General features: G+C 40.8%; 1 long non-coding RNA gene across 2 annotated transcripts; it reads right to left on the reverse strand.

Moving 5' to 3' along the window:
- Nucleotides 1-3,819: 3,819 nt before the first annotated feature.
- LOC121031964 (uncharacterized) lies at nucleotides 3,820-7,734 on the reverse strand. 2 transcript variants are annotated; one of them, XR_005791009.1, is made up of 3 exons: nucleotides 7,685-7,734; nucleotides 7,040-7,414; nucleotides 3,820-4,265 (listed from the first exon to the last, which is right to left on the reverse strand). It is a non-coding gene; the product is annotated as an uncharacterized LOC121031964 (long non-coding RNA). The 2 variants fall into 2 exon arrangements; XR_005791013.1 differs by having other exon boundaries at nucleotides 6,157-7,414.
- Between the last annotated feature and the right edge of the window lie 2,328 nt (nucleotides 7,735-10,062).

Below are 10,062 nucleotides of genomic sequence, written 5' to 3' on the forward strand. Positions count from 1 at the left end.
TTCCTTCCTTCCTTCCTTCCTTCCTTCCTTCCTTCCTTCTTTCTGATAGAAATATTTGCTAACATTTATTGATTTCTAGATGCTTGCATGCATATAGTTCTGAGCACTTCATGGATATTTAATATTTAAGCCTCATAGAAATTCTATAAATACTTTTTCTTTTTTTCAACTTTATTGATGTCTAATTGACAAATAAAAGTGTATGCAACATGATGCATTGTGAAAGGATTCTCTCCATTGAGTTCATCCACATCCATCACCTCCCATATTTACTTTTTTTCTTTTTTCTTTTGTGTGTGTATGTGTGTGTGTGTGTGTGTGTGTGTGTGTGTGTGTGAGAGAGAGAGAGAGAGAGAGAGAGAGAGAGAGAGAGAGAATACTTAGTTCCTACTCTCAACAAATTTCAAGTATACAATATTATCAACTAGAGTCACCAAGTTATAATGGGATCCTCAGATCTTATGCATCTTACAACTGAAAGTTTGTACCTCTTTACCAACCTCTCTCCATTTTCCCCACCCACCCCAATCTCTGGCACTCATCCTTCTATTCTGTTTCTATGAGTTCAACTTTTTAAACTTTTTTGGATTCCACATATAAATGATACCATGCGGTGTTTGTCCTTCTCTGTCTGGCTCATTTCACTCAGCATAATACTCTCCAGTTTCTTCCGTGTTGTTGCAAATGACAAGATTTCCTTCTTTTTAAGGGCTGAGTTATAGTCCATTGTATACATATGCCCTATTTTCTTTATCCATTCATCCATCAACTGATACTTGATGTTTCCATCGCTTCTCGGCCTTTTGGCTAAGATCAAGTGCAGGTTGTTTCCATAACTTCATTATTGTAAATAATGCTGCAATAAACATGGGACTACATATATCTATCAAAATGCTGATTTTATTTCTTTTGGATTCATACTCAGAAGTAAGGTTCCTGTATCATATGTAGTTCTATTTTTAACTGCTTGAGGAAACCCCATATTTTTTTCTGTAATGGTGTACCAGTTTACATTCCCACTAACAGTATACAGGGTTCCCTTTTCTCCACATCCTCACCAGCTTTTGTTATGCCTTGGCTTTTTGATAATAGATATCCTCACAGATGTGAGGTGGCATCTCATTGTGTTTTTGTTTTTTTTGTTTTCTGCTGTTGTTTTGGTGGGTTTTTTTTTTTTGATGTTTACTTATTTATTTGGAGAGAGAGAGCATGTGAGCAGGGGAGGGGTACAGAGAGAGAGAGAGAGAGAGAGAAGGAGAAACTCTCAAGCAGGCTCCACACTATCAGCGCAGAGCCCAACTCAGGGCTAGAACCCACCAACCATGAGATCATGACCTGAGCTGAAATCAAGACTGACTGAGCCACCTAAACACCCCTCATCATGGTTTTGATTTGCATCTACCTGATAATTAGCAATGTCAAACACCTTTCCCTGTACCTCTTGGCTATTTGTATGTCTTCTATGGGAAAATGTTTATGCAGGTCCTTTGCCCTTTTTTAAATTGGGTTATTTGTGAGGGAATTTGCTATTGAGCTGTATGAGATTTCATGTATTTTGGATGTTAATACCATATCAGGTATGTGATTTGCAAATATTTTCTCCCATTTCACAGGTTGGCTTTTCGTTTTGTCAATGGTTTTCTTTGCTGTGCAGAAGCTTTTTAATTTGATTTAGTCCCACTTGTTTTCCAAAAAAATCATTGCCAATACCAATGTCAAGCAGCTTACCTTCTATGTTTTCTTCTAGGACATTTACCTTTTCAGATCTTATGTTCATGTATTTAATACATTTTAATTAGATTTTTTGTGCATGGTGTAAGACAGGGGACGGTTTCATTCTTTTTCATGTGAATAACCAATTTTTGCAACACTGTTAATTGATGACTATCCTTTCCCTATTGCATAGTCTTGACTCCTTTGCCATAAATTAATTAACCATATACACGGGGGTTTATTTCTGTCCTCTCTATTCTGTTCCACTGACCCGTGTGTCTGTTTTTATGACAACACTACACTGTTTTGATTGCTATTGTTTTGTAATATAGTTTGAAATCAAGAAGTATGATGCCTTCAGCTTTGTTCTTTCTTATTATTTTGGCAATTTGGGGTCTTTTGTGGTTGTGTATGAATTTCAGATTTTTTTTGTCTATTTTGGTGAAAAAGCCATTTTGAGTTTTAATAGGGGTTGCACTGAATCTTTAAATGTATGAACATTTTAACAATGTTAATTCTTCCAGTCCATGAACACAGAATATCTTTCCATTTATTTTTGGCTTCTTCAATTTATTTCAACGATGTTTTATAGTTTTCCATGTAGAGATGTTTCACCCTCGTGATTACATTTTTCCCTTTGTATTTTATTCTTTTTGATGGCATAGAAAATGGGATTATTTTCTTAATTTCTCTTTCTACTAATTTGTTATTAGTATACAGAAATGCAACTGATTTTTAGGGTTTTCCTTGTTTGCTGTAGTCTCGTGGGACTTGTCGACACAAACTCCACTGGCTTTCAGAGCTAGGGGACCTAATATGAGGGCCTGTCCCTTAAGCAGCAGCCTTAAAAGTTGGGGCACTAAATGTATAGTCCAAGCCTTTTATACCTCAAGGAGAAGATAGGAGTTGGGGGTTGCCTCCCAACTGTATGGTGTTGTGCTGGGGGTGAGGTTTATGGCATGTCTCAGCCTTTCCTATTTCTTTTTTTTTTTTTATTTTTTTTAACGTTTATTTATTTTTGAATTTTATTTTATTTTTCAATATTTATTTATTTTTGGGACAGAGAGAGACAGAGCATGAACGGGGGAGGGGCAGAGAGAGAGGGAGACACAGAATCGGAAACAGGCTCCAGGCTCTGAGCCATCAGCCCAGAGCCCAACGCGGGGCTCAAACTCACGGACCGTGAGATCGTGACCTGGCTGAAGTCGGATGCTTAACCGACTGCGCCACCCAGGCGCCCCACGTTTATTTTTGAGACAGAGAGAGACAGAGCATGAACAGGGGAGGGGCAGAGAGAGAGGGAGACACAGAATCCGAAACAGGCTCCAGGCTCTGAGCCATCAGCCCAGAGCCCGACGTGGGGCTCGAACTCATGGACCGCGAGATCATGACCTGAGCTGAATTTGGACGCTTAACTGACCAAGCCACCCAGGCACCCCAGCCCTTCCTATTTCAATGTGGGTCTTTCCCCAGTTGTCTGATGTGTAGGAGTGATTCAGCTGGTTTTTGGATTTCTCTCAGAAGAAGTTGCTTCATGTGTAGCTGTATATTTGGTGTGTCAGTGGGAGGAGGAAAATTCAGAAACCTCTTGTGTTGTTATCCTGACACTATGAATATCTAAGGTAGATACTATTATTATCCCCATTTTACAGAGGAGAAAACTAAGGCTCAGAAAAATTATATAAATTGCCTATGGCCACTCATACAGTAAGTAAGTCAGAATTTGAATCCAAGCATTCCAATCCAGAATCCTTCATGATAACCCCTACCCTAGTGGTTCTCAACTTGGGGTGATTTTATCCCCAAAGGATATTTGGCGATGTTGGAAGATAATTCTCACTGTCACAACTAGAGGGAGAGAACACTACAGTAGAAGTCAGTAGAAGCCAGGGATATTGCTAAACATCGTGTCATGCATAAAACATTCCTTCACAATAAAGAATTATTCAGCCCAAAATGTCAACAGAGTGGAAGTTGAAAAACCAGAGAGATAGAGCACAACCAGGGGAAGGGGCAGAGAGAGAAGGAGACAGAATCCGAAGCAGGCTCCAGGCTCTGAGCTGTCAGCACAGAGCCCGACTCAAGGCTGGAATCCAAAAACCATGAGATCATGACCCGAGCTGAAGTCAGAGGCTTAACCAACTGAGCCACCCAGGCGCCCCAAATCTGCATTTTAATAAGAGTCTCAGGTGACTCCTCTGCACGTTGACGTTTGAGAGGCAGTGAACTATACTTTTAGCTCCACCACGCTAAGTCTTAAGTAAAACAAATCCCGTACATTTGTTTGTTCTCCATGCACAGACACAAAGAAGCAATGTGAGAAAGGTAGTGGTGGGCAGTGGGGAAGAACATGGACAGCTCCAGCAGCGATGTAATATTAGGGACTGGAATTCTCTTCAGCAGATGGTTCTTAATAGAGGACTTCCCCATGATGATGAGAGCTTGCAAACAATTGTGCCAGCATACCAAAAAGATGAGTGGTCCAGAAAAAAGAAACGCATAGCTTCTGGACTGTGCTTTTCCTTGGTGTGTGCCAACGTTACAGAACGGATCTACGTAAAAACAAAAACATCCCGGGGCGCCTGGGTGGCGCGGTCGGTTAAGCGTCCGACTTCAGCCAGGTCACGATCTCACGGTCCGTGAGTTCGAGCCCCGCGTCGGGCTCTGGGCTGGTGGGCTCGGAGCCTGAAGCCTGTTTCCGATTCTGTGTCTCCCTCTCTCTCTGCCCCTCCCCCGTTCATGCTCTGTCTCTCTCTGTCCCAAAAATAAATAAAAACGTTTAAAAAAAATTAAAAAAAAAAAACAAAAACAAAAAAACCCAAAAACATCCCATTAAAGTCATTAACAGCTAACTTGTTTAAAATTGTTGAAAAAAATAGAAGGAAAAGAGACTGAATTTTTTTTTTTTAATTTTTAATTGCTAATTTTGGTGTCACGTAAACTTAGTTTCAAAACCAATCGAACCCTCACTGCCACTTCTGGGCATACAAAAATGCATTGACGTGTCCTACAGCCATCAAAGATCCCATTGGCATTTGATGTTACACAGAGATCTTGTCTGATTAAAGCACTGTAAGCACAGATCCAGGTGCTCTCAGATTCAAATTCCCATTCTGTGATGCATGTTAAACCGTTCACTAGAAACCACAGTCCCTTCATTTATAATAGGGATTTATTTAATATTGACTTTGTATTTCTATATTAGTTTTTATTATCCACACTTTTGCTTTATTTTTTTAATTTTTTTAATGTTTATTTATTTTTGAGAGAGAGAGGGAGAGAGAGAGAGAGAGAGAGAGAGAGCACAAGTGGGGGAGGGCAGAGAGAGAAGGAGACACAGAATCCAAAGCAGGCTCCAGGCTCCGAGCTGTCAGCACAGAGCCCAATACGGGACTGGAACCCACAAACTGCGAGATCATGACCTGAGCCTAAGTCAGACGCTTAACCAACTGAGCCACCCAGATGCCCCTCCACACTTTTGTGCCCCCCAGCTGCCCCCCAAAAGTGTGATCAGCTGAAGCAGAAATGCACTCATGCTTTAAGGCTCACAAATAACCCATATCTGGAGACAAAAGATAGAAAACCATCTATGTTTTCTATACACACAATGTAAAATTAACACTTCTGATTTTAAACTTTTTTTTTTTTTAATTTTTTTTCAACGTTTATTTATTTTTGGGACAGAGAGAGACAGAGCATGAACAGGGGAGGGGCAGAGAGAGGGAGACATAGAATCGGAAACAGGCTCCAGGCTCCGAGCCATCAGCCCAGAGCCTGACGCGGGGCTCGAACTCACGGACCGCGAGATCGTGACCTGGCTGAAGTCGGACGCTTAACCGACTGCGCCACCCAGGCGCCCCAACACTTCTGATTTTAAACATCTCTTATAAAAATATCCTTAGCAAAAGAAATATATACACTTTATTTTTCTTATGCTTACACACCCTGTCTATGATAGGCATCAAAAGCAAGAAAAATATATAAACATACACACATGCACACACACACACGCCTACATTTATGGTCAATTATATTGCAGAATATATGCATCAACACCTAAAGTCAAAGAACTTCCTCTTTACCCTGAAAATATGTATCTAAACTTTGGTTTTCAGTGAAACTATTTGTTCCACGATTGTGTGTCCTTCAAGGATCCACCTGAGTTTATCCCGCAATCTTCAATCTTAGTCTATCCAACACGTTTGGCCAAAAAATGCCTGTTCCACCTTTCCTCATGCAAGTGATAAGTATCTGCTTCCGTCGTGCACTGCTTGAAGCTTTGCTTCCGGAAGCAGAGCCTTGCAGCTCTCCTTTTATCTAACTCACCCTGGGGATAACCCCCTAGGAAGGGCCTGGATGGCTTGAGTGAGCTATGGAAAACTAAAATCCTATGCTCTGTTAACTGAGTGTAGCTTCAACCTTATTGTTGGAAGTGAGCCTTACCCGACATTTGATATTAATCATCGACACTAGAGAAATAGCTCAGGGAGAAGAATTGTCATCTGTGGCCAACCAAGTCTCACTGGACACAACCCACTGCTCAGTGTTACTTTAACTTGTTGTGCTGAGCTGTCACAGCTGTCAGCCAGCTCACACATCTTTCCAAAGACTTGCTGGGTCTAGTGTTCCCCCTGTCCATAAATGCAACATATGTTAGCAACATTCATTGACAGATTTCAGCAGTCTTTTTCCCCTCGTCGAGCTGTTAGTTTAGTTGTCAAACACAAGAATCTCTCTTTAGTCTTTAAAGAATTCAGAGCCACAATCAGAGCTAGGGGGAAATAGCAAAGGAGACTGACAGCATGCCCATCAAGATTTTCCAGCAGCTGCTGAGCTGTTTACATACACTGCCTGCCCTCCCTCCGTCTTTCCAGCCAGTGGAATACTGAAGAAATGTACCTGGACTTTATGGATACAGACAACTGAAAGACACCGATACAGATGAAGTAGAGGCCAAATGAAAGTTAATTTTAAGTTGTCTAGTTAATTGGGGTTAGTCATTTTTTATCGTTCACACATAGCCTCTTCAGGGACCCCCACGTTATGTCTGGGCTCTGCCCAAGAGGCCAGAAAGGTTGGGTGGTGAGCAGAGGCTCCATAAAGCACAAGGACCATGGAGCCGGAGGCATTCCCAAAAGGCCTTCGTCAAATTACTAAAGACATGTAGGAAAAATGCAAGCAATAGTAAATAAAACTATGCTGATGGGAAGGCATAAAAGAGGAAAGTTGGAGAGGTTAGTATTCTAGAAAATGGTGAGAATGGAGTGAGAAATTTGGGGCAGGGCAAAACGAGGTTGTCAAGCATTTAAAGCCAAGCGTGCTGGACCTGAAGCTGAGTATTCTTCTTAAGTGGTTCCTGAGGCATCTCTTTGAAACAATATCTTCAAACAACTTAGATATATATGGTGTTCGAAACGAATTCCAGCTTTTCAGGACTCCAGCAGGAATATATCCAAGAAGGACAATTTTTATTTTACATAGAAGATTGTAAGCTCCTTGCTAAAGAAGCATTTCTCTATGAGAAAATGAGGTCATGCTTGGGGTCTGGTGAAGCCAAGGTGTGTCATGCATCCAGAGCAGTCCTGAGCTCTGTCAAACTTGACCCTCAGGCTTTGCTCCAGGCTTCCCACTGCAGTTGCATCGATTCTTACTCTTTTCTGAAAACGTCACTGATCTTGAACATGGCCATATGAGATCCCACCTGTGGGATCAAGAACAGGAGAAACATTTAAAACTTTTCTCTCCAACTCAAGCAAGCCAGAAATGCTGACTTCATTAGGAATATCAGCTCATGTCCTGGCATATGGCAGATTTATTCACAAAGTAAAAAACTGGGAGTTTTTAAATATTCTTTTCATTAAAATTTAAGTTAAAAGAAGATGAGTTTAATGAAAAGCAATTGTTTATTTTAGCTACCATTTTATTTTATTTACTTGGCAGGTAAAACCAAGGGATGAAAATCTTGACTCACCATCATTTTAAAGAAAACCGTCCTTGGGCGCCTGGGCGGCTCAGTCGGTTAAGCGGCCGACTTCAGTTCAGGTCGTGATCTCGCGGTCCGTGAGCTCGAGCCCCGCATCAGGCTCTGTGCTGACAGCTCGGAGCCTGGAGCCTATTTCAGATTCTGTGACTCCCTCTCTCTGACCCTCCCCTGTTCATGCTCTGTCTCTCCCTGTCTCAAAAATAAATAAAACATTAAAAAAAAAATTTAAAGAAAACCGTCCTTGATCCCTGTAGCTGACAAAAAATTGGACGTGAATTACATTATGCTAGGTCCTTCGAGGAGTATAGTAACTTAATAAATCTTTGTGGGAGCCCTTGCCTCATGTTCTTTGTATAGAATTTTGTACCCTCATCTACTATTAACACCTACCTGAAATAGAAGAGTCAAGTTGATCTCTGGGTGAATGATTGCGTTGGTCCAAATTCCCTAGGATCCTGTATCTGGCCACTCCCCGAGGCCACATGCCCTGAGCCTGTTCATATCTGGCAGGCTAATCGAGTATGTTTCCTTCACGCAGGGCATTGCTGCAAACCCTCAAGGACAGCATGCCCATTGCGATTTCACCCTTACCTCTAAAACGTATCTATCATGGGAGTACGAAACGTAGCATGACTGATGGTGATTAAGAGGCCACATGGCTTGATGGAAAAAGAACAGGACTTGGAATCAGAAGGCAAGTGTTCTTGTTCCAGTTCTAACCCTTATTAGCTACATGACTTCAGGCAAATCTCTTCAAATCCTTGTCCTCAGTTTCTCATTTGTAAATGTGGGGAAGGATAACGTTCCATGCCAGATTGTTTTGAAATAAAATAATATGTGAAAGCACTTTGTAAATAATGAAACAATATACACAGGTAAGAAATTAAGTGTAATTAGTGTTCAAAACTTAATATTTTGTGATCACAGAATGTCAACTAATGAGCTTACTCCCATAGAGTTACATGAACTTCTTTTCCAAAAGAGGTCAATTAAACAAAGACCCTGGTTTCCTTGGTCAAAGTGCTTAAGCAGAATGTTTATTCTTGCAGCATGGTTGTAATTGTCTTGAAACTCCAGCATACACTTGAGCCAAGTAATACTGTCAAGACTTTGCATCTACATTGATTTATCCATATTCACATGTTTCTCATGGCCTAGCTAGAAGAATGAATAATGAGAAAAATAAATGTTGCTCCCTTGACAATTTCTGGTTTCAGAAGCCTCTTTCAGCCACATTTCATCGTGAGCAATGAATCTCAGGAAAAGAAACTTCACCTCAACCTTCCCTCGGAAAACAGATGGGGAAAACTGATAGTAAGTCTCAAATATTACCTTGGCTGAAGCTTATGTGGGAAGACTCCCAGGTAAGGAGTCAGAAAACCAATGCTCTGGACCCAGCTATGGTGGAAATGCATGTTACATCAACTTGACATCTAACCTTTATGGAATCTGCTTCTCCATCTACTAAATGGAAGAAAGGGGGGATTGGAATTCAATTGTTCTCAACTTTTTTGCGTGTCATAGTTCTCTTTAAATATGAAAAATCACAGCCACCATACAAGGAACTATTAACATTGTCTCCACCTTATTATTAGGTCACTGAAGCTTAGCCTATGTAAGTAACACAAAATAAAATTTGCATGCCCGTTCAGGGAGTTCAAGGACCCACACAGATGATCTATAGAAGACTTCAGGCGAAGAGTCTCAAAATTAGAGCATATAATATTTCTGTCTGTGCTTCACTTTTCTAAAAGTGTGAGTACATACTCTATTTTGGTCACACACAAAAGCATGGTCTGGTAAGGCCCATTTCCTTCTAATAGTATATGGAAAATGACCTGCCAGTGGGTATGCAACACTACTACCCAGTGAGATAACAACACACCATCATCTTTTCAAGTAAAGCCAATATCTCTAAGTAAACTTTGTCCTGGTACGACCCAGAGAAGCTATTGTCAGTAGGCCCTGAATTTGCCCTTAGGCCACTCTCTTCCTAAATGCAAACTAGATTGGATAGTATTGTCAGGGGCCAGAGATTCTTACCATTTGAGTTCTCTGCTGTAGATAGAGAATACAACTTTTTCAAATACAAATCAAGATCAATCAAACATTAGACTTGAATAAACACTTTTTCAGACATCCAACTTCTCCAAAGAGGTTGCTTCCCTGAACCTCTTTTTTTTTTTTTTTTTTAAGGAGATTGTTAGAGTTCGTGTTCCATCAAAACAAAGAATTAAATCCAAAAGATCAAGACAGGAAATGCAATCTAGCTATAACACTAGAGTACATCTCTTTGAATGACAGCAGAGTCCCAGGACTGTAGCTTAGGAGGAAGGAAAGGTGTGTAGAAATGGACTGAAAGTTAG

This window comes from Herpailurus yagouaroundi, unplaced genomic scaffold (assembly GCF_014898765.1).
Source record: "Herpailurus yagouaroundi ecotype Mexico unplaced genomic scaffold, PumYag 28, whole genome shotgun sequence".
Taxonomy (NCBI): domain Eukaryota; kingdom Metazoa; phylum Chordata; class Mammalia; order Carnivora; family Felidae; genus Herpailurus; species Herpailurus yagouaroundi.